Source organism: Spermophilus citellus (assembly GCF_964194105.1).
Source record: "Spermophilus citellus genome assembly, chromosome: 5".
Taxonomy (NCBI): domain Eukaryota; kingdom Metazoa; phylum Chordata; class Mammalia; order Rodentia; family Sciuridae; genus Spermophilus; species Spermophilus citellus.
The window spans coordinates 169,313,633-169,334,606 of NC_138186.1; the positions used below are offsets into that span (position 1 = coordinate 169,313,633).

Here is a 20,974-nt window from a genome sequence, read left to right on the forward strand (position 1 = left end):
TTAGGATTTGCCGTTACCTAGGGACGATGATCTATCTGTTCAGAGATGTAAATAGTGTACTCCCGCCGGCCTCCTGCTCCCTAAGGAAATGGCAGTTGCCAATGTCACTTGTTACTCCTGGAACACACAGCAGCAAGGCTCTTCTGTGAGTGTTCAATAATTAAATTGTAAAGTTTATAAAACAGTTTTTGAACCTATTAATAGGCTTTGAGTTTGTTGCTTTTCTTAATATTTAATAGTAATTCCTCCTTTAGATGCTTCCTATTAAGCTTTCAGTAGTGCTGTGTTGTTGTTTTTTTAAAATCAATTTAGGATGAATTTTTTTTAAACATTGCTAAAATATGGCAGTGGGCTTGGAGCATTCAATAAATGTTCTTCTATTTTTAAAAATAATATAGAAAAATATTTTTTCTTATTTTGTTTTACTAATTATTTAATAATTTGTCATTAATAATTTGTAGTTACTTAGTGGATATGAGTGCTGGTTAAGACATATACATAGATCCATTTTTAAAATATGACACTCTGAGCTCAGATAGTCTGCTTTATCCTATAACGATATCAACAAGTTCTGGTGATCTCTTGACAGGCAGCAAATGTCAATCTGTTCCTTGACAGTGTGATCCTCCTGAAACAATGTGAATCTAATTTTCTTTTCTGCTGCTCACTTAGAAGTTATGTATTTAACTTCTCAGTACATAAGTCAGCATGCAGAGTTTATTCCTGACAGTCATGGGAATAATTTTTTAATTTAGTGTTTCACTGCATGAGAATTTTACAACATGATCTGCTCATTGTACATACAAGGAAATAAATAAAATAAAAGCAGAGTGGAGGCAGCTCTCCCACAAACAAAACAAACAAAAATAACCTTTATTTGGAATCACTGTGTTTTATATTATTATGAAATTGGCTTTGAGCATAGACTATTCAGGGAATCATGGAATTCTCAGAAATTCTATTTAGCTGTCTTTTAATAGTGGGACTATTGAAATATCATTTAAAATTATACTAGTAAAAAGGACTTCAGTGGGATCTTGAAGTTCAAAATTGTGTATGGGAGTGAATTGACATCCATCCCCTATTATCTGAAAAGCTGTGGTCAAGTAGGAATTGGGGCAAGATGGCTACTCTTTGAGAAAAGTAAAAACTGAGTTTTAGTCATTGAGTCTCTTACTGTCCAAGCTCAAAACTTTTGTAATAGCATTCCTACTTTATGGAAAATACATATCCTGTTATTACATATTCTTAATTGCAATTCTCATTTTTACTGGAACAGTTGCAAGCAATATCCATGAGGTTACAGAGTGACTCCACCTGCACAGGGTCAGTTGTGTTCAGCTATCAATAAAGATGTCATAGAGAGGAGATGAGAGAAAGAATGGAGTTATTAAAGAATTAGAAAAATCAGGGAACAGCCACCCCTAAAAGTCTTAGTTGATATTTTTGAATTGTGTGATTCACAGATTTTCCTCAATAATCCTCACAGAAATATATAATATATGTATTGCTACTGTTTCCGTTATTTTGTTATAAAACTTCCTCTCTAGCTTTTCTCCAGTGTGAACTTTGTCTCGTGCCATGGTTTGGATATGGAGTGTCCCCTAAGGTCTCCTGTGTTAAAGGTCGGGTCCCCAGTGCGCCAGTTCACAGGTGGGGCTGTGGGGAAGTACCTGGATGGTGAGGGCTCTGACTTCGTTGAAGGATTAATCCATTGATAACTGAATTGACTAGTGGGAAGTGATGGAAACTGTAGGCAGTGGGGCATAGTTGGAGGAAGAAGGTCCCTGGGGTATGCCCTTGGGGACTATATCAGCCTCTGTCCCTCACTTCCCCCACTCCATTTCTCTTTCTCTCCGTGGCTACCATGAGCTGAGCAACCTTCTTCCACCATGTCCTTCTGCCGTGAGGTACTGCCTCATCTCAGGCCCAAAACAACCCACCCAGGCAAACAGGGACTGATTGGGCTCTGAAACCATGAGCCGAATGAATCTTTCTTCCTTTAAGTTGTTCATGCAGGTATTTGGGTCACATTGACAGAAAGCTGGCTAGTGTGCCTCTGTTCCTGACCATCATCGGAGAGGAGACTCTGCACATCTCTCTCCCTTGCTTAGGTGTATGGGGTGGGTGGCCACGACAGCAGGGTGTCGGTGCTCTTGCTCCACAGTGAAACCTGGAACTAGAATCTAGGCCTCATTTGGCATCCTTGTATAAAAGAAGAAAACACATAGAGTGATGCTCAAAAGACAATGAGAATCTCCCCACATCCTCCAGGAAACCTACAGAGACAGACACCCTGGCTGAGAGCTCACCACTGTCAAACAAAGCTATTGGTTCCTACTGCTTCTCATTACAGTTTTTCTTTGACTCTGTCACTCACAAATGTTCATATGCTTAACAAAGGAAGTGGTTGGCTTCAGAAATACACCGTTGAGAGTTTATCACTCTGGGGAATTTGCAGTTTATACCAGTCCTTTGCTGGTGTCAACACAGCCATCTTCTGGAACATTTCTCAATGTCTGCATCAGGGTTTCTACATTCAAGCCATTTTCTTGCCTGATATTTTCCTGATATTTGAGGGGGGGGTGACATTAGCTTCAGCTTCATTTTCTCCTCCTCTAACAAACCTGTCACTACAAAGCCACGATGTGCTTTTCTATATTTTCAGAGGGTCCTATTACAAAAATGGAATATTCTAGCTGGAAAAACTTAAAGCACTTCTTCAAAGTGGTTCTCTTATCCTAGATCCGGTTCTGCCAGAAGCAGCTTATCACAAGATTTCCAATTACAATTACAGTAGTATTTTTACTAGAAAAAAATGATTTAGCTTTAATAGTATTTTAATAAATCCTGCTTCATGATTATAGATACGCTATCCATATTCACAGAACCATAATACTTACTTTATTTAAGCAGATGTCTTTACTGGAATATATAAGTATTTACAATTAAATCTATATTAGATATTTACAGTATGTAGCATTAGATAAGCTTACCCTAATTTCCCATGTATGTGAGAATGATTTCGCACATTTCTTTCTCCTCTTTCTCTACTTGTCTTTTATGTAAATCAATATCTTGTTAAACTCAGATTCAAATGTATTTCTTTTAAGTCTTGCCACAAAATCCTTTTTGGAATGAGAGCATATATAAATGACAGAAAGAAAGAATGAGAGAAGATTTCCTTTCCAATATAGAGACGCTGCCCCTGTGTGTGTCCCCTTGAGGTGCAAACTCCAGCCTGGCTTTTCTGTCCGGCCTCTTGTGATGTTGAATGAGCTCTCTCTGAGGAGTCAGGGAACTGGGCACCCCTCTTGCAGGTGCTCACAGTGAGGAGAGCCACACTGTAGTCTGGCCCGGGGGCCATCAAGGATAAAGTTGGGCAGGGGCACGGGTAGTGCTTGGAGCATCCGTTCATGCTCCGTCTACACTGTTGAAGGCGTTAAAACTTACGCCCAGCCCCAAAAGATTATCTCTGCTCCAGAAAAGGGGGTGGCTTCATATTTTTATTTGCAAGTAGCATTTTTACAAACTATAATTAAGCTATGGTTAAAACTACAACAGCTGATAAGTCTAAGATGTGACTTGTACTGAGACATACAGAGAACACTGTGGAACCAGGAGAGATGCCATGTGACCTTTAGCAAATTGCTAATTTCTCTGAGCTTCAATTTTTCTCATTTATATAAAATGTGTACAATAATATTTTGTGAGGTTTGGCATGAAAATTAGAAACAATGAATCCATGCCCCTTCACATGGAGCCTGACCTTGACTGGGTTAAATAAGATAGCCACTATATATATATATATATATATATATATATATATATATATATATATATATATATATATATATATAAAATAACATATGTAATATTATGAAAATATGTTTCATGACCTGATTTAAAACATAATAATGGTATGTCAGATATACATAGCAGTATAACCAGATGGTTCACAGTGTGGTTGGGGCTGGGGCACTACACCTTGGTCCTTCCGTAACCTGTGAACGAGGTGTGGCCTCCTGGGCTCACCAGCTCCATCAGTCACTTTTCTGGGGAGGACTCATCATGCTGGTGACTACAGATGTCAGGTGAATGGCCAGATAAGTTAAAGAACTCATTCAAGGATAAATGCTTTTCAAATCCATTCTTTCCTGGTGTTATCCAAAAGCTCGGACCTGTAACCTTGAATGAGTTAAAGAACTCATTCAAGGATAAATGCTTTTCAAATCCATTCTTTCCTGGTGTTATCCAAAAGCTCGGACCTGTGACTGGTGGTTGGGGAATTCCATATTTGAAAATGAGAAGGCTGCCTGGGACAGATGGGGGAAGCCAGACAAAGGTCCTCTTTGGAAGATCCAAACTGATATCTAAGCCCTAGAGCTTATTTCCCTGAATTTAAACAATGGATTTCCGATGGATGTCTAAAACATGCTGGCTTTGTAATGACTGCTTTGGGGTGGGAGAGAGAGTGGAGGCTCTGGGGAACATTTCTAGAATGCATTTGTAATACAGTCGATGGCAATTTCATCTTTCCCATGCTCTTGCACAAATGTTATTAAAGGTTACAGAAAATTAAGACAATAGGAATGCTCGATTTATAGCTTTCAGAGATGAAACTACAAAATTAATGATGCGGTATACTACATTTGAAGAATATGAGCCAATAAATGCCATTAAAATATTTACAGCTAAAATGCAGGCTGTGCCAGTGGAGCAGGGCTCTCCAGTGACCCTGTTTCCTTATTTGGTGTTCTTTGTTTCTAATTGCACCAGTAGCACCCGAAACAGTTCAGACTCCAGGTATCAGAGACTCTTGATAATATCAGAAATTATGTCGTGAGTATGCAAAAAAGTCAATTCAACAATTAAATTTCCATGCTCCTAGAAATCAGTCTCAGGATCAGCCAACCACTATTGACTAATAAAAGCCCGTTAAAAGATACTTCAAATTTTTAGTTCAAATTTAGGTACAATCAAACATATACATAATGAGAATGCATTAAAATTGCAAAATTTTAGGATGTTTGAACCAGTGTTTTGATCCTGAATGCTCAGTGGCTTCCAACAAATAGAAACAATTCTTTTGTGCTGAATAGTTTTTACAACGAGGTCTTGTGAGATCCCGAGCTTTCTCCAGCTCCGTGTGCCCACCTCTCAGGTGCTCCCATGGCTTCCGTGAGACCTGAGCGCATCGAGGAAGGCTGATGAACTCCGGGGAGTGGATTGTTTACCAAAAAACAAAAACAAGAACACTTCAGATATTCTGCCTTAAAATTGACTTGTGTAAAGCTTATCTCTCTTCACGGAGATTTAGTTTAATTTGGGAATTAAGGTTTATTCCTCAAGGAACTCTAGACAGTTTTGAGTTCATGATTTACATATTGGAAATTTGCTTCAGAGTTCTTTGGAAATCATCAGGCTTATTAGATTTGAAAACATTAGATTATTCTAAATTCATTGAAGAAATTATTAGAACTACTGCCACCAAATTTCTGAAAATTGTGTTTGGAATGATCATGTATAAATGTAGATTCTCCGGGCACTTCTCCCATCCAGACTTGACTAGTGGGTCCAAAGAGAACCCTCAGATGATAACAAAGCTGTAAAATATGCCAAGGCCCCTTGGTTTGAGCATCTCTGCAATTTACTAAACTATATGATGACCGATTTCACAGAGGCAAAACATTTTTATCGGGTTTTCCTTATCTTGTGTGGAGTGTGGCGCATGAGGTAGAATTGGGTGCTTGATGTTTGTTTGTGTGCAGTTAATTTAGTAACCCGCCTACGTGACCAACGTATGTTTGTTCTGTCTTGTCCTGAGTGGCTTCGGTTCCTTGGAGGTAGTCCATTCTACTTCCAAGGGGAAAGGTGCATCCATCTGGCGTGCAAATCCAGCCTATGCCTGGGTTTCTGTCTGCCGTCTCTCTCTAGTCTAAACGACACAGCACAGCATCTAATCCCTATTCCAAATAGTAGGCCCTCAATAAATTGAAGAAAACTTCCCTTCTTCCCAATCTTGGCTTTTCCAACATTCAAGCAGAGCTTCCAGAACCTGGAAAACCTCTAGGGATAGAGGTGGAGGACCCACAGAGCAGCCCCAGGAGACTGAGGTCCTAGAAAGGGCCCAGGCTTCCAACCTCACTTGCTGCCTGCCTCCCTGGGCAGTACATGAAGGCCTCTTTCCCATTATAAAATCCACAAATGCTTAGCAAATTAAGTGCATTTCGTCTTCACTCAGACTGCTTCATTTATTCCCAACCAAAATTCACTTGTAGAATTAAGTTGGGGAAGTGCGGAGTCACCTTCTGCTCTTCTCTGTAGACCTCCTTGGACACCTCTGCCCAGAAGGAAACTTTCTCCTCAGAGTCCACCTGTGTCTCGAAGCATGAACTGGTAGAATGATGCCCAGAGAAATGGGCATCCAGTTCTGAAGGGTAGTGCCCTGTGTCAGCTCCCGTGTCGGCCACAACAAACGTCCACTTGCTGAGAGCACAGACAGCAGAAGTTTCCTGCCTCACAGCTCTGGGTACTAGCATTTTAAGACCAAAGTATGGATAGGACCACACCCTCTGAAGGCTCTGGGGAAGACTCCATCCCTGCTGCCTCTGATCTGGTGTTGCCAGCGACCCTTGGTGCTCCTAGACTTGTAGATGCATGGCTCCAACCTCAGACTCCATCCCACGACGGCTTCTCCCTGTGTTTGTCCCCACATCGTCTCTTCTTCTGACACCAGTCCTCAGATTGAGGTGGGGCCAGCCTTATTCCAGTATGACCTCACCCAAAGCCCACCTAATTACTTTGGCAATGACCCTAATTCAAAATAAAATCACATTCTGAGGCCCTGGAAAGAACATGAATTTGGGGGGACACTATTCAATCTAGTACTGACTGAATACCTCTGTCCTGCCTCGTGGGGACATCAAATCAGTCTTTTGTAAGCAAAGTCGCAGACTTGTTCTAACCATGTTGAGAGCAAGACCAATTGAGAGTTCCTTTGAACAACAGAAGCTGTTCCTTTTCCTGTCAGCAAGAAGGTTTGTACAGTTAGAAAGGAGAAAGAGCCAGGTGAGTTTTGAGCGAGGGAGATGGCAGTTGATCAATTTTTTTTTCTTCTGTAAATCTGTGGCCAGCCTGTCAGTGGACCCCAGGGAACCCAGCAGTGTGGAGAACTCTATCCCTTAAGCCTGTCCCTGCCGGAGCCAGCTGGACAAAAGACTCAGGCCTGTCTGTGCCCAAATGGGGCTTAGAACAGTAAATCAGGGGTCTCCCTGATAAACATGGCAGGAAAGATGCTTTGGACACCTGGAATAATTATGGAAAACAAGAAGTGGGACACTGTGGAGTGGGGAAGGCCAGCATTGGGAGCGAGGGTTCTGGGTTCCAATCCTGTTTCCCAGCTGAGTGATCTTTGATGAGTTATACAGCTCCTCTGTGCCTCTCTCTCTCCTTAAAAAGGCAAGTTATTGGGAGAATTAGGTCAATAAACCCTCCGAAAACTATACAGAGGTCCTATGCCGGAGCATCAGCCTGGAGACAGTGGAGGAAGGAATGTGGAAAGTGAGGGACGGTGCTGGGCAGGTGAGCATGTGCTCAGTGAAAGTGCTCAGTTCGTGTTGCAGGTCAGCGCTTCCTGGAGGGTTGTGGAGGAAACTAGCTGTATGCTCTTTCCAAGAGCATTCAGTGAAATCCATTGGAATTAATATATTAAGCAAAATAAACTTCAAGAATCAATGTCTTTACTATAACCCAGAAATCAAATTTGTTTTCTAGATGCTAATAATTCCTATTTGCACAAATAAGACATTATAAACAAACTTTCACTTCTCAAGCCCCTTTTTGCCCCCCACCCCAAAGCAGGTTTAGCTGCTCCCTGGACCCTTCACTTCATTTCAGAGGAGGGCTGAAGTACTTAATCATAATCCAGATCTAGAGGATGACCAAGAATTTCCTGCCCTCATGGACAATTGAAATCTCATCCAATATCCAAGACAGATGTGGCTCTTGCATTTGCAGTTTAAATTTAAGTCTGTATCTTCCCACATCATAGTGTCCATGTTCCTCCCAGGCATCCAAGTTCTGTCTGCATTGGCCACGGCTTCCCAGCCTCACCACTGACCTAGAAGAAACAGAACTGTCAGACACCAAACTGTAGGTGAATTCACGGCCCCAGCACATCTCCATAGTCCCAGACTAAAGGCTGTTTTGGTCAATATAGAATGTCTTGCATTCACTGCTTCTGGTACCATCCATAAAGGGCAACTGCTGTTGGAATCAGGCTGGAGACAGAGCTGGACACCTGTGCCACTGCCTGCTCTTAGGATGGGCTGTATGACCTAAACCTGATGCCTGGCCTTGGGTGTCCATTCCACTGCCCAGTCAGGGACTCTTGGGACATGGTTTTGTTTTTGCTCTAGATCCAAAGTCTAACATCACATCCTCCCAGTACCTGGTGCTGCTCATTCTGCAGAATGAATTGCTGTCTCATCTAGGTAAACCCTATTGGTCCGCTGCTTTTTGTGTCTGTCCCCTCATCAGGGCCCAGATGCAGGCAAAGATTCAGTGGGGACAGCTGGATAGTTGCTCAATTTCTTGGAAAAGCCATGTTTGAAGTATGCTTTGTTATCCCTCCCATCCCTTCTGAAGTTACCCAACAAGGATCTAGGGACAAAAATCACTTAATTCCAACCGGTTTCCAGTCTTTGGCCAGTAGTGTCCCTGCTGCTAGCTGGAAATTGACACATTTCTGAATTGGAGATATCCACCAATTAGCTGAGGCCTTCAGGATCTGCCTAGAGAAATCTGTATACTAGGCTTTAATGTGTTTAATAACTCAAGGGCCCCACATGCGCAGGTATGCAGACACCCACCCCAGAGAAAACAGTGTTCTCTTCTATTTATATAACTCAAACTTTTATTCAATCTGTGCAAGAAAGCAAACAGGGGTTTTGAAGTTTTAATTTAAGGAGGCTTCTATATTCAATCAGTTCATAATTTATACTTCTTAAATCATTTAAGATATCACCTATTCTAAATTTGCTGATAATTAAGGTCTCATTCTCATTTTCCTTGATATGCAAATCTTTCAAGAGCACCAACAAATGATATTTTAAAGGTCTCTTTGCGGACATTGTGGAGAATATAAGAATGTCACCAAGTGCAATTGTTATGTTGAATAGTGACTTTTCATGACATAATGGAGGCAAGTTTAAAGGGGGTGGGCAGGAGATAAAAAGTAAGCTGGATTCCGTGGGGGAGCTTTTCCCAGCCCTGCATGAACTTAGGGCTCCATTGTTCTGTTTCCAGGATTCTAGATATTGCTGGAAACTGAGTTACCCCCAGTATTCTCTCCTCACTGAGCTGGGGCGTGGGAAAGGGGGGTGTGGCTGGCTCCACCAGGACTTCTCTTTTCTTACTTGGCACCCCACCAGGCCCGACTACGAACTCTGTCCTGGTTGTTGTCAGAATGGGGACAGATAGGGGAGGGTGGGAAGTGGGAGTATCTTCACTCACGACTGCCATCCAGTGAGGGCCTGGCAGGTGTTTAGGGCCAGCTGGGGTGCAGCTGGCCAAAGCCTTTCAGGCACCCCACCACATCGTCGCAGCTACTCTAGGTACTCCCTGGGCCCCGGGCTTCTTGGGTTTGTTGGGATCCTGCTAGGAATCCCTCTTACACAGGGTTAAAATGACCCCCACCAGCACTCACTCCCACGTGCAAATTAGACTCACCCAGCCTGGGTACTGACGCTCCCTCTCGGGGAGAGCCGGCCTCTGCACTGCTGCTGGTGTCACCTACATGCTGCAGGAGTCCCAGATTCCTTGGCCAGGACTGCTGAGGTGTGGCTCCCACACTTACCTTGACCGTGAAGCTCAGGAGAGCCCTGTTTCAACACCCTGCCACACTTATTTTGGTTTATTTTAGCCAAACATGACACTGCAGGAGGAATTTTTCACTTAGTATGAAATCAGCTTTCCGTTTTTATTGTCTTCTATCAAAATCTATATTTTTCACTTTGACAGAATGGAACATAAATAGCTCAGCATACGCTTAACCATCAATGAAGGTGGAATTGAAAAATACAATGGACATATTCCCCAGAAAAACTGCAAATGTTATTGATATTTCCTTGCTTGCTGGCTGGCTGCATTATGTTCTCATGTACATCTTGAATTAATGTACCAAGTAATAAAGAAAAAAAGTAATGCTGCAGTGTTATTATGACTAAGCTCTGTTCCAAGCTCTCCAAGATCAATTTGCTCTTTCTGCTCTTAAATACAGTACTTTATTATCAGCTTTTTGTGAGCCTATTTATATTCATTTTGTGGTGGTCATACAATGATAAAAACAATCATTCTGTACACAGTGACTTTTAGCTTAGATTTTGCAGATTTGTTACCACTCTGCCTCTGTTCACCCTACATTTTATCTAAGAATTTATTTCTTGAAATTTGAAGTTATTTTTATCACAAAAAAACTAGTTAAAGATGCAATTTTAAAGTTTTAAAAACAAGAATATCATGGGCAATTATCACTTGATAATTCTCTCAATATTTCAAGCTTTGTTTTGAGCTGTGGGCAAGTTGATATTTATTTATATGCCTAAAGGATTATGGGGAGTTTCTAACAGAAATCATTGAATATTATATGGTTTTTGTGTGTGGTTATGTACTAGAAATATGGTAAATAACCTGCAAACCAAATGGCTTGAAAGGAGTTCTGTTCAAGGAGCAGTGAAAATATGTTGCTCTTTTAAAGTTTCTTTTAATCTGTGAATGATAATGATACTCAAAGAGAAGCAGTGGATTATTTTTGTGATGGCCAACTTCAGTTTCTAATAGGATTTCTGTTGGATGTTAAGCAACAGTGGAGTGCGGAGAGAGTCTTGTCCGTCTGTAGAACCCTGCACTCAGGCCCAGCCTTCCCGTACCCCTGCTAAGCTGGCTGCTGCTATTTGCCGAGGCATGTGCTCTTACCTTAATGCTCCTCCAGTACATCCTCAAAGCACCAGCCGAACCCCAAAAGTACGGGGGAGCAATGCAGTTTTTAATGAAGATTTTTTGGAGGATGCCAAAGAGAAGACCACACAGAATTTATTCATTGATTCGTTAAACACACACACACACACACACACACACACACACACACATTTGTTTCCTGCTTGCTAGGTGCCAACACAGCAGAGCTTTCTAAGCATCCTTAAAGAGTGAAAGTCTGCTGCCATCCAGTCATTTTTCCATTTGCCAAATCCATGAGACGTCAGCACAGCCTTCCCCGGGAGAGCAGAGTCCATGTGGACATCCACAGAGGCCTGAGAGCCAGAGTGCTCCCCGCCATCGTGTGCCTTAGAGCTGCGCACCCTCATCTTCTACTCCTCTCTGCAGCCCAGGACTCTGAGGTCAGGGCACAAACTTGGAGCAGTAAAATCCAGATTTTATGGTAGACTTGTTGAGAGTGTTAAGTGGGAAGAGTGCTGCTTAAACTTGATGCATTTTCTTAGCAAATGACATAGTGAAGAGATGCAGTGAAGTTTCAGTGTTACCACAAGCATCGTCAATTTGTATAAGAAAGGTGACACCTGCGTGCTACAAAGAATCTCCCTTTGTGGACCACCTCCAAAAGTGCCAAAAACATGTCTCTGAGATTTCAGTGAGTGATTTTGCCAATCTTTTACTAAGAGCTCCATTCTATAATAAATCTATCCTACCAGGTCCATGAGCTCCAACAGCAGCAAGCTAGAAGCTAGGGCTTTGGGGCCAGGCGACATTGTTACTAGAGGGTAAATTCCATGAAGGCAGGGACTTTTGTTATTTTCACTGCTTCTTCACCAGCTCAAGAACACCTGCTGGCAGCTCCTGCCAGAGATCAATAAACATTTGCTCAATGGGTGGATGGATGGAGAATGCACTAGTTTTCTATTGCTGCCATAACAAAGCACCACGGATTTAGCCACTTAGGACAGCATCCATTTGTCATCTCACAGTTCTATAGATCAGAAATCAGTGAGCCCTGCTGGGTGACATGATTAGAATTTTATAAGGCTAAACTTAAGGTGTCAGCCACCCCGTGTTCCTTTTAGAGATTCAGAGGAAGAAGTTGCTTCTAGACTCAACGCAGTTTGGGACAAAAATCCATTCCGGAGGTTGTAGAACTCAGAGGTCCCCATCTCCTGGCTGGTTGGCAGCAGTGGGTCGCTCCGAACTTCTGTGCCTCCCACATCCCCTGGCTCAGGGCTTCTTCAGCCTAGTGACAGTGGGTCAAGTCCATCCTGAGCTTCCAAACTCTGACATGCCCTCCTGGGAATCTTATCTGACTTCCTTTTCTGCTTCTAAGGGCTCATGTGATTGATTACCTTGGACCTCCTCGGGTAATCCAGGATAATCTCCTTACTATTAAGTCAATGAATTAGTAACCTATATTCCATGTACCAAGTCCTTTCATAGCGATCCCTGGATTGGCTTGAGTAACCAGGGGACAGGAGCCCTGGCGTGGGGAGTCGTCTGGACAGTTGTGTTCTCTGGATGAAATGGTCCACAGATGGTGCCTGGATGGCATCCCTAACTCCTAGGAAGGTAGTACAGCTCTGCATGCCTGTGGTGAACTCAGAGAAAGGCCATGATAAGTCACAGAATGTAAGGGTTTCGATGCTGTTTCAGAGTTGAACCAGATCATCTAATGACTATATGATTTACATGTAAATGGCGAAAAACATCAACAGATTCCATGTCTTCCAAGTGGTCAGTCTGGTGACAGCCCAGCGTCATCTCTAGCAGAACTCAGTGAAGCTCTATTATCCATGGTCACTCTCTGCCCCACTTACGGCTCCCATTGCAGTCAGCAAGTATTGATTCCTGAGTAGCACCATCAAGTTCACCTAGAATCCCACGGCCACAATAGAAAGGACAGGGAAGTGTAACTTTGGGAATTAGTTATCCTTACTCTACAGATGAGCACGCCAAGAATTGAATCAAATGACTGTCCAAGGTCAGCTAACAGTTTTGTGCCAAGCCAACACCTGAAATATGAAGACTCCACATGCACACCTGAGGGACAGGTGTTCTGCAATGTAAATTGGCTTGCCAGAAATACCATTCATTTCTGAGGCAATTCTGATCAACAGATTTCTTTAAGTCCCCCCTGCAAAAAAAAAAAAAAAAAAGAACCATGCAGTTTCATTGATCTTCTTTTACAACTATCACATGCAGGCAGATCAGAGCAGCTATTGCTGATTTTCTCCACAAATTCTTGTTATGAAGCCAAATGTTTTCAAATCATCAATTTCTACTGTGCAGTAGTGATCAATAGCAGCTTCAGGAAAATTCTGAACAGAAAACTAGAGGCAAGTTCACAGAAGTAGAAGCATCAAGCAGGTATCTCCTCTTTCTGCTAGAAGGTATGTAACTACAAGGAGTATACTCAAACATTTTTGTGATCTCAGCCTAATTTCTTCTTGTAATTCTGGGTAAAATAAGAGTACATAGTATAATCAGCTTATGGGCAGGATCTTCCTACAAGGAAGACACTCCCGAGTATATATTTCAATAAACCTGCTTGAAAGCATCCTTCACGCTTGTAGGCATAGTCAGGGAGACAGTACGTGGCCAGTGGTGCCCCACCCTCGGGGCACCCCAGGGTCCAGTCTTGCTCTAGCCTAAGTCCTGGGAGCTCCAATAGCAGCAAGCTAGCAGCTAGGGCTTTGGGGCCCTCTGACATCATTACTAGGATGCAAGCTTCCATGACGGCAGGGCTTCCGAGATGTAGTGCAGGGTCAGGACACTCCACATTTCACATAGTGTCAAGGAAGTAAAAAGTGCTGCTGATAATGATGGCACCGCATCCCGCCTAGAAATGACCACATGTAGAAGATGGGACAGGGAATTGTGCTGTCTCACCCAACTTGCAAAGTGAGGCATCGGCTCTCTCAAAAAGGGGAAATAAGCTAACAAATGGAGTGAAAACCAGGCACCCTTCTCCATCCTTAGGATTTTCCTGGGCTTTGCCAAGCCTGACCTTCGTGGCTACAGGTGAAGTGAGTCAAGACCAGTTTACAGGCAAGGACGTTCAACCAGGACACTCAGTGCTGGGTCCAAGGCAGGCAAGCCTACATCGGTTTGGTTCAGAATGTATTGTTTGTTGTCTAGAAGAGCCTTTTCTAAGAGGGTGTCTTTTCCTGCTCATGGTCTCTTGGCTGGTATATTCACTGATTTGGGGATCATGGCATAAAGTGATAAAGGAAACAGGCAATGATAGCTCAAATGCTGGTACACCATAAAACAAGAACCCATCAATCATGTAGTGAATTAGCTAACCAGGGTCCGCACGGCCGCACATATTTTGTAGAATAAAGAAATTATTTGGGACACATGGAGGAATGCAAAAATAGATAGGTATGTCCCAGTGTCTAAACAGTGTTCTCTACAAAACACTAATAGTCAAGCAGTTAACATCGGGAAGCTTCGGGAAACCAGCTATGGATTTCAGTTGTCACTAAACAGATTTTCTTGTTTCAAGAGCACTACTCTTCAGTATGCACATATACCTGACAACAAGTCCAGCCATTATGTACAACCATGATGCACCAACAAAAGATATGAACAAAGTATGAGAATGCATATACTTGAGTCTTTTTATGTTTCATCAAAATTCCCTCCAAAAGTAGTAATTGTACTCCAATCAGAATTTCATCAAGAGCCCATTAAATAAGAAAATTATAAAAAGAGCTACTCTCCAGAAAAATGAATTTGAAATTATGGTCTCAATATGTATTTTAGAACTTTAGTTCTTCTTTAGAAAAATAAAATAATACTGTTGTAATGAAATTAGAAAGGGTAGAATAAAATTGAGATTATAAGAGCATTTTCACTATATTTATTCTAATTCCAAGAAAATAATTCAGTGTTCATAAGACAGATTAGGTATGGTGTATTTGTATATGCAAAGGATACCTATTAATTGTTGAATTTATAATTCAATAAAATTTCATTGATGAATTATTTTTTACTGGTCAGCAAGGTTTCACATTCATTTCAGGATTCTAGTTGAGGAAGGTTAAAATGATAGCTCCCATGTGATTGACTGGGTCAAATTTTAATGAGATATTGGACAAGATTAGACCTCACATTTCCAGGCCTTTTAGTTTGAACAGTGGTTTTGTTTCTAACCACAGTTCTTTGAAAAGACCACTTGTTTTAGGGGGAATATTTCACAATCTTTTTATCCTTACCACATTGTTCCCCCAACAATTTTCTCGGATACAACAGGTACATAGAATAAGAATTGCTTTTGCCAGCTTTTCTTCATTTATTTTGCTGAATCAATGTTTTGAGGTAAGTTTGGTGGTAGATTTACAGAGAACAGTCCTCCCTGAGTCTTGATAATAAACAAGCATTCTTATATATGTATGAAAGGCTTAAGATATGAATGTATCTGCATTTATCAGTGCATCATAGAGAAGTGCTTCTATGAACCCATTTCTGAAACACAATCAGCTTCTTTTAGAATTTTCCACCTACTTTTACCAGAAATCTACTGTTCTGTTAAATTTCTCTTAGTTTCCCATATTTTAAAAAGAAATCACAATTCATTTCAAAGAAAACCTTTCCAGAGTAATAATCACTTAGCATAGAAATGATTTTAGTATTGATATAACCAAGTTCTTCTAAATAAATAATTTCCATGCCCTATGTGTAATGTACCAAGCATGCCTGTTAAATGATAATTTTGCAATGCAAGAATTTCCATTATAAAAACCTGGAGATACAATCTAACACATTTAAAGAATTAACACCCTTAGATCACAATGGGGAGATAACTTATAATTATTGTTTAATTTCTTGGTTTAAAATCTTTGGCATGTATAATATAAATTGACTGAATTTATGCAATTAATTTTATTAGCACTTAGTGTTTTTTTAGAATTCTGTTATCAAGACCATAAATTAATATGCAATGTGTAACATGATATTGTGATCTTTAGTCAAATCCGTTATTAAATATCAAATCCTCCCTTAAACATCAATGGGTTCTTTGAATGGATTACTTCTCACTTAAACTATTTTTTCCAATAATATAAATCTGTTCTACTAGCTGTATTTCTAAGGTAGATATCCCTTTTTGCTTCAATGAGATTATTGGATTTTTAAAAATTAATCCCAAATTTCTGGTGTTATTTAACTGTCTTAACAATGGCCAGCATTTATTTAATGCTTTCTGCATACCAGATTCTGGGATAAGCTTTCCCTGAATCATCTCATTTAATGCTCACAAACTCCGGAGAAAGATGCTCTTTATCTAACTTAACTGAGGGAAAATGAATGCAGGGAGAGGAAGTAATTGTGCTCTGTCAGTCAGTCAGCAGAAGGACTCTGACAGCATTAGTCACATGGGGAGAGGAAGTAAGAATAACTCTCATAGATTTCTCCATTGCATGAATACTTAGTGTCTCATCTGCACCTGCGTGGGTATCTCATCACAGTGTCTGAGATGGCCACCCAGACAGACTGATTTCATCGTCCAGTGTTTAAACAAGCGGTGTTAACTAATAACACTCCTAAACTTGCAACTTTTTCCAAAGTTGTTCTTGTTGTTTTTATTCTTGTTACCAAATGAAAAGAAGCATCATTCAGTATAATGATTACTATGATCTGCTTTTTAAAATATCATGAGTGGCATTAATCTTGAACAAAAATTAGACCAAGATTCAATGCTTACACAATACTATGAGAATGTTTTACATGATAATACAGTATATAGAAAAGCTTTTATGAATATATAATGCACGCGATATAGTAATGCACGCGATATAGTTCATAGAGCGTGCATAGAGTTTTGCTGAGTTAAAATCCAACCCTAAAGCACCCCCATCACATAATGATGTGGGTGGCCTTCTAGCAGCCACCCTGAAGCATGGAGCTCTGCACGTGCAGTAATTTGTCCTTTGTGTAAGAAAACAATTTTGCTGACAGTGTTGGTTTTTGCACAGAAGTCCTGGTCGTCAGCAGGACTTAACTTGAAATGATTAAAGACAATTGCATGAAATGCACTTTAGAAAGAAGAGTATACAAAATTCTCCCCTAGAAAGACCTGAACTAATTGTAACTTGGAGAGAGAGAAAACACTAGTTCCACTCTTTTTAAGTCTGGGAGAAACAAGCCACTAATAGTGATCAAGGGGAAAAAGTCATTCTGTCCCAGTTATAACATGTAGACGTGGAGCATGAGTATTCAATCATCTTGGGAGGAGCAAGAGAAACATAGTAGTAGATAAAGGAAAAAGGAAGACAATGGCTATGTGAGACATACAGAAGGAAGTTCACTAGTTAGAGAAATGAAAAGCATAAGGACTCTTTCCTTGTTTTTAAGAGCTAAGAGAAATATGATGAGAAAGGAGAAAAGGTTGGACATGCATAGAAAGAATGTTCAGAACTGCAGATATAAGGCAGGGATGATTGAAAATAAAGGTAAACAAAAAGAAATGAGGGAAACCCTGGGTGTGTGTGAGGGTGGCCGTCGCCGCTCCAGTCTGCCAGGCAGGAAGGGCCTACTCACCCAGCAGAGCCCCAGGGGCATGGTGGCCCTGGGCTGACTCACCGCCTCACCGACACTGACACCCGTGCTGAGCCGCTCCACTGGCGAACTGCCTTCCTGTGTGTGGCCACGTGTGCCTGCTTTCCTGCCCCTTCCCTGGGGCCTTCTTGGCTCTCAGCTTTCTCACCTCCTCTGGACTCACTGATTTTTAGCTGGGTTCGCCTTTTCTTTCTTGGATTCCAAATATATGAAGATCCGACGTTGACTCTGTCCTCATGTTGACATTTCAGGACGGTATTTATTTCCTTTGCTTATTTTCTCTTTGTTTCTCTTGATTTCTATAAATTTCTCTGGAATCCTAACATGTTCTTTGAAATTTGGTTGTTTCTTCTTACCCAAATTTGCATTTCAAATTTTGCCATATCCTATGTGTGTAGGAATCTCGCTTTCCTCAAACTGTGTGAAAATCAATCACTGCTACCTAAGCTTTAGGTTGGGGGTAAGAGCGACTGTTTGAGACTAAAGCTGTCCTACGGATTCAGTGTGTGGGCTCCTTGTCTGCACAGGGTTTTGCTTGAAAGCAAAACATCCTCTTGACAGAACTCGGCACCGCACCTCAGGACGCAGGCTGCTGTCTTGACCATTTCCCGCCTTCTTTCTTATCATCATCCTAGTAGACAGGGTGTAGTCCAGGTGGCTGGATTCGGTGACATGTTTCATAATGTCAACAAAAATCTGTGATTGTATGTAAGATTTTTTTGCTAGACAAGTATTTAAAATAACCCAGTGGGGTAATCCTTCAATATTTTCTTTCCCTGCACTCCCAAATTCATCACTTTCCATCGCATTACTTTTACGCTTGCATCTTTATTCCACCTCCTCTCGCTGGCTGACCCTGCTGCACTCTCTAGCTCAGGAGCATTGCCATCACACCGTTTCTGTGACATGTTTTTTCATGCGCCAACCGTCACATTGCGTGTCCCAGGTCAAATTGAAGTCTCCCTGCTCTCCTAGAAACACAGTCTCAGGAATTGCGGGCAACAATGTGGTGTATTTGTGGCTTTCTTTTCTTTCCTTTAAAATATTTCTATCTTTATAATCTCATGACATGATTGTAGTTTCATCTCTCATAGGAAAGAGAAGGTCCAACCTCTTACTCACCCCTCCTCTCAGTGAAGCTCCACACATGTGCTCCTGGGACAAATGACACTTCTGTAAAAGAAAAGACGTCGAACCTACCCATTGACACTGGGACAGACACACAAAGGGATTTCTAATTTTTTAAAAGTCTTCTCTTTGTTAATAATTTCCATCATTACTTTCTCTGGGTCTTTGAAACCTGTTCATGAAGAAGTATTTCAGGGAAGGACCAAGAACCAGCTCCTCCTCAGTGAAACCAGGAAGGAGATTGAGCCTGACATGCCAAGGACGGACTGCATGGCTAGAGACTCAGCGTCATGGGGGATGCACGGGGATGCAGGGCAGTGATGAGGTGACAGCTCCACGAGCAGACCTCCAGTCAGAGGGAGAATGTGCTGGGGACTGGGAGAATGCACAGAAAAAAAGAAAAGAAGAAATGAGTAGCCAGTCTTCCAGACCCAACAGAGGGGGAGGGGAAACATGATGCCTCCCGAGGGCTGCAGGGCCAGCTGAGAGCCCAGAAGCCTGTCTGGGAGGAGTGGCCACCCAGGACTTGCTGCAGATAGGATCCGCCCTCTTCCAACATGTGCCACGGAGAAAGCCACTTATTCATTTATCTAATCCATGATTTTTTATCTTACATGTGCCAAGAACTACAGAGGAGTGAATTTAAACAAAAAGCACAAATATATGATCACACTTTCTCTTGAGTTTGCATGGATGGTGACAGTAGTGAAGACTATGGTAGCAGCCAGCAATAGCTGAGTGTCCCTGCCTGCCAGGGTCTGCACCCGGCACTGTAGCAGGCCACTGTGTTACCCAAGGAGCCTCAGCCCAGCTGGAGAGAGCAGCCCAGATCACCTTGCTCTCTGGAGGCTCCAACTGTGCACGTTGCTGTCCCCACCAGAGCCCTAGAGAGCCAGGAAAACTGGTGGCTGAGAGTCGGGGCTGCAGGACGGCAGGGCTGTAGCCCTTCTCCAGCAATCTACTGGCGACGGGCTGCACTCTGATGGTCAGCCCCCTGGTGTGTGCAGCAGGACCAGCAAACTGAGTGGAAGAAGAGGAAGGACTCGCAGCCTCGTGCCAACCCTTGTGCAGCTGCTCCGGAGAAGCAGGTTCAGTTTGCTCTGCTCTGCTGGCCCGGGAGACCCTCTTCAGCTGTATAAATATCCCCACGTCCTCAAGCATGTCCTCCCGAGTGGCTGCTCCCCCTACCGAGGGGACCTTGCCCCTGACCTACACACTCCTTCCAGTCTCCAGTCTGTCCTTCCCTTCTTCAAGATCAGAGCACATTGTCATTTACAGCCAATCAGTTCATTCCGGTTGCTTCTCATCACCTACTTTGTGGTTTATTCCAGAACCTTCCGAGGAGCAGAAGACCTGGTCTTGCTGCAGACAACCCTGGGCCCCCCTCTCTCTGCGACTGTAATGAATCCCCACTGCCCAGCTCCATCTCACACCTGAGCTGTGGAAGTCAATAGTTTCTGAATCTTACGATCCCCTTGTAAACACTGGCAAAAATCAATGAGACTTCCATAACGCGGGTGAGGAACATTGAAGGAGACGCTATTGATAATGATGAGTTCCTTACAGAAATGTGAGGTAAATAAGGGTGTTCCTGCCGCTTTTATGCATAATGAGGCATTTAGACAAGCAACATCCACACAGCTAGTTAAAATGCCAGGGGCAGTATAATATTCAACCCTCAAGCCTAATAACTGCCTAAACTTAGTACCGATGGGAAGCTTCCTACTCGGCTTGATGTGCCTGACTAAGTGCATTCAAGGAGGTTTCTTTGGTTTTTCATTTGATTATTTGTTTTGTCTTTATATTTAACCCTCTCCCTTTGAAACCCATTTGTGGTCAGTGTCAGAGCCTGATAGTTGTCTTAATGTCTCATTGGTAGAGAACATGCCTGTGATTCTGTCTTCATTAGTGCACTACCTGGCTTTCTTTGAAATGATCTGTGAGATTTCATGTTAGCCATTGCTGCTTTCTATTTTTATTCTAAGTGCATTAACCATTTCTCATTGGAGAAGGTGCTTGCAAGCTTGGGTATATGTCACTTTATCTAATAAACATGTTCCTGGCACACAGTGTATAAATTGAATTTCAACAAATTGAATCATATATTTAAATGCCTGAGGGCCTCTCATTTTAGGAAATGAATCAGAATTTTAAGTAAAATTTTACCCCCTAATTTTTCTTTTCTTATAACATAGTTTTCACTTGGTTTGTGTTCTTTTTGGTAATAATTACACCACATTATTAAATTCATTGAGGAATTGTTTAAACGAATGAATGGCTG

General features: G+C 41.9%; 1 protein-coding gene across 1 annotated transcript in view; it reads left to right on the forward strand.

Annotated features, from left to right (window-relative positions):
• The window catches only part of PACRG (parkin coregulated), a gene marked incomplete at its 5' end in the record, with an annotated part of 515,654 nt that overhangs the window by 325,594 nt on the left and 169,086 nt on the right, over positions 1 to 20,974 (forward strand). The window lies entirely within an intron of this gene.